This window comes from Embiotoca jacksoni, unplaced genomic scaffold, assembly GCF_022577435.1.
Source record: "Embiotoca jacksoni isolate LCO1_2020_lvr unplaced genomic scaffold, fEmbJac1.0.p SCAF_84, whole genome shotgun sequence".
Lineage (NCBI taxonomy): Eukaryota > Metazoa > Chordata > Actinopteri > Embiotocidae > Embiotoca > Embiotoca jacksoni.
The window spans coordinates 1078475-1083271 of record NW_027185441.1 but is presented as its reverse complement, the minus strand read 5'-3'; the positions used below and the strand labels follow the sequence as shown (position 1 = coordinate 1083271).

The window sequence follows — 4797 nt, the reverse complement described above, 5'->3', positions numbered from 1 at the left end:
CTATCTATCTATCTATCTATCTATCTATCTATCTATCTATCTATCTATTATCTATCTATCTATCTATCTATCTATCTATCTATCTATCTATCTATCTATCTATCTATCTATCTATCTATCTATCTATCTATCTATCTATCTATCTATCTATCTATCTATCTATCTATCTATCTATCTATCTATCTATCTATCTATCTATCTATCTATCTATCTATCTATCTATCTATCTATCTATCTATCTATCTATCTATCTATCTATCTATCTATCTATCTATCTATCTATCTATCTATCTATCTATCTATCTATCTATCTATCTATTATCTATCTATCTATCTATCTATCTATCTATCTATCTATCTATCTATCTATCTATCTATCTATCTATCTATCTATCTATCTATCTATCTATCTATCTATCTATCTATCTATCTATCTATCTATCTATCTATCTATCTATCTATCTATCTATTATCTATCTATCTATCTATCTATCTATCTATCTATCTATCTATCTATCTATCTATCTATCTATCTATCTATCTATCTATCTATCTATCTATCTATCTATCTATCTATCTATCTATCTATCTATCTATCTATCTATCTATCTATCTATCTATCTATCTATCTATCTATCTATCTATCTATCTATCTATCTATCTATCTATCTATCTATCTATCTATCTATCTATCTATCTATCTATCTATCTATCTATCTATCTATCTATCTATCTATCTATTATCTATCTATCTATTATCTATCTATCTATCTATCTATCTATCTATCTATCTATCTATCTATCTATCTATCTATCTATCTATCTATCTATCTATCTATCTATCTATCTATCTATCTATCTATCTATCTATCTATCTATCTATCTATCTATCTATTATCTATCTATCTATTATCTATCTATCTATCTATCTATCTATCTATCTATCTATCTATCTATCTATCTATCTATCTATCTATCTATCTATCTATCTATCTATCTATCTATCTATCTATCTATCTATCTATCTATCTATCTATCTATCTATCTATCTATTATCTATCTATCTATCTATCTATCTATCTATCTATCTATCTATCTATCTATCTATCTATCTATCTATCTATCTATCTATCTATCTATCTATTATCTATTATATATCTATCTATCTATTATCTATCTATCTATCTATCTATCTATCTATCTATCTATCTATCTATCTATCTATCTATCTATCTATCTATCTATCTATCTATCTATCTATCTATCTATCTATCTATCTATCTATCTATCTATCTATCTATCTATTATTATCTATCTATCTATCTATTATCTATCTATCTATCTATCTATCTATCTATCTATCTATCTATCTATCTATCTATCTATCTATCTATCTATCTATCTATCTATCTATCTATCTATTATTTATCTATCTATCTATCTATTATCTATCTATCTATCTATCTATCTATCTATCTATCTATCTATCTATCTATCTATCTATCTATCTATCTATATCTATCTATCTATCTATCTATCTATCTATCTATTATCTATCTATCTATCTATCTATCTATCTATCTATCTATCTATCTATCTATCTATCTATTATCTATCTATCTATCTATCTATCTATCTATCTATCTATCTATCTATCTATCTATCTATCTATCTATCTATCTATCTATCTATCTATCTATCTATCTATCTATCTATCTATCTATCTATCTATCTATCTATCTATCTATCTATCTATCTATTATTTATCTATCTATCTATCTATCTATCTATCTATCTATCTATCTATCTATCTATCTATCTATCTATCTATCTATTATCTATCTATCTATCTATCTATCTATCTATCTATCTATCTATCTATCTATCTATCTATCTATCTATCTATCTATCTATCTATCTATCTATCTATCTATCTATCTATCTATCTATCTATCTATCTATCTATCTATCTATCTATCTATCTATCTATCTATCTATCTATCTATCTATCTATCTATCTATCTATCTATCTATCTATCTATCTATCTATCTATCTATCTATCTATCTATCTATCTATCTATCTATCTATCTATCTATCTATCTATCTATCTATCTATCTATCTATCTATCTATCTATCTATCTATCTATCTATCTATCTATCTATCTATCTATCTATCTATCTATCTATCTATCTATCTATCTATCTATCTATCTATCTATCTATCTATCTATCTATCTATCTATCTATCTATCTATCTATCTATCTATCTATCTATCTATCTATCTATATCTATCTATCTATCTATCTATCTATCTATCTATCTATCTATCTATCTATCTATCTATCTATCTATCTATCTATCTATCTATCTATCTATCTATCTATCTATCTATCTATCTATCTATCTATCTATCTATCTATCTATCTATCTATCTATCTATCTATCTATCTATCTATCTATCTATCTATCTATCTATCTATCTATCTATCTATCTATCTATCTATCTATCTATCTATCTATCTATCTATCTATCTATCTATCTATCTATCTATCTATCTATCTATCTATCTATCTATCTATCTATCTATCTATCTATCTATCTATCTATCTATCTATCTTATCTATCTATCTATCTATCTATCTATCTATCTATCTATCTATCTATCTATCTATCTATCTATCTATCTATCTATCTATCTATCTATTATCTATTATATATCTATCTATCTATTATCTATCTATCTATCTATCTATCTATCTATCTATCTATCTATCTATCTATCTATCTATCTATCTATCTATCTATCTATATATCTATCTATCTATCTATCTATCTATCTATCTATCTATTATTATCTATCTATCTATCTATTATTATCTATCTATCTATCTATCTATCTATCTATCTATCTATCTATCTATCTATCTATCTATCTATCTATCTATCTATCTATCTATCTATCTATCTATCTATCTATCTATCTATCTATCTATCTATCTATCTATCTATCTATCTATCTATCTATCTATCTATATATCTATCTATCTATCTATCTATTATATCTATCTATCTATCTATATATCTATCTATCTATCTATCTATCTATCTATCTATCTATCTATCTATCTATCTATCTATCTATCTATTATCTATTATATATCTATCTATTATCTATCTATCTATCTATCTATCTATCTATCTATCTATCTATCTATCTATATATATATCTATCTATCTATCTATCTATCTATCTATCTATCTATCTATATATCTATCTATCTATCTATCTATCTATCTATTATTTATTATCTATCTTTTCTATCTATCTATCTATCTATCTATCTATCTATCTATCTATCTATCTATCTATCTATCTATATCTATCTATCTATCTATCTATCTATCTGAGTCTATCCTCCACTCTGAGTGAGTCATCTCGCACTCAGAGGATCTTTGTCACGTCTGGTCTTCGGCCAGCAGGTCGTAGTGAGTCCTCTGTCACTCGGAGGATCTTGGTCGGTTCAGAGAGGCTCTTCCTTGGCAGAATGGCAGGCAACGTGTGGAGGTCAATGGTAAGAAGAAGCGTGTTTATTCCGGTATTAAAACCGCTAACAGAATATGAACCGGTGTTCAACGGTGTCGTCTGAGGGAGCTCGACGTGTTTGTGTCACTCTGTCGGTCTCTACTTTCTCTCTCCGTCTTCCTCACGCTGCCTTTAGCCGGTTAGCTAAGCAGCCCATGTCCTTCAGCGGGATGACAGCGGCTAACGGAGCTAACGGAGCTAACGGAGGTGTCTCCTCACTTTTCACCGGACTCACGACTTTTACCCCGAATGTTCACCTCCACCACCGGGAAACCTTCTACCGCCACAATACGTCCACCCCTCCCCGTGTTAGTGCCGTTAAAACCCGTATCTGGAAATCCTTAGATCAGGCTAGCCAGATGGTAGCCACCAACACCAAACTGCATTTAAAAATATACCAATTTAAGATTAACCTAGAATTTGCATAAAAGCTATACATTGTAGTAATCAGGTGGAAAACTTAAAAACAATCTGAGTGTCCGCTGTTAAATTTGGCATAAATAAAATCCCCATACAGTTTGTGGTTAAAACAAAATGACCGGCTGAGTTTAGGTGTGTCGGTTAAAATGCTGTTTCTCAGAGCTTCAGATCAGTGCCAACCCTGATTTGAAAAATCGGGGCAATTTAAGATTAACATGCAGTTTCTGTAAAATTAAGATCTCCTATTAAACATTTATGAAGTTTCTAAGCAAGTTTTGTGTTCTATCATCAATTCGGCAGGAATAAAATCTGCCAGAGGTAATATTTGTAGTAATACTTTAATGAGTTGAGTCATAAATACACATATTACACTGATCCAGATCGGCATAACATCACAGGTTCAGTTCAATAAGGGACAAACCATTCACAAGCAATGTCAAAAGTTCCCTCAAACTTCTTTTAATTTGTTGTCTGAAGCTGGAAATCAACCCGAGAACTTTGATCTCCTGATGAACATCATGGAAGAGAATGAAGCAGATTTTACCGTTGAGTATATTTGTGCTGTCATTACCTTCACGTTGTCTCCTCCAGCTGACCCAGGTGGTGGGGGGGGGCGGTGAGGAGACCCACTCTGTCCTCAGCTTCCTTTTCCAGAGGGGTGAGTAGTTCAGGGTCAACTTCCTGCCTGTCACGCTGCTGCTAAGCAACAGCTTTAACTTTGTTATGGGACACGGGAGAGTCTCGTAAACAATGTGAACATCGATCGATCTGAGTGAACGGCACTGAAGC

At 30.0% G+C, this 4797-nt stretch overlaps 1 protein-coding gene across 1 annotated transcript in view; it reads left to right on the top strand.

Annotated features, from left to right (window-relative positions):
- Nucleotides 1-3497: 3497 nt before the first annotated feature.
- Nucleotides 3498-4797, top strand: part of LOC138192319 (isocitrate dehydrogenase [NAD] subunit alpha, mitochondrial) — a 15930-nt gene continuing 14630 nt past the window's right edge. The window contains exons 1-2 of the mRNA XM_069139635.1: nt 3498-3577; nt 4600-4666. The gene's annotated coding sequence lies outside the window, so the exon portion shown is untranslated. The remainder of the gene's footprint in view (nt 3578-4599; nt 4667-4797) is intronic.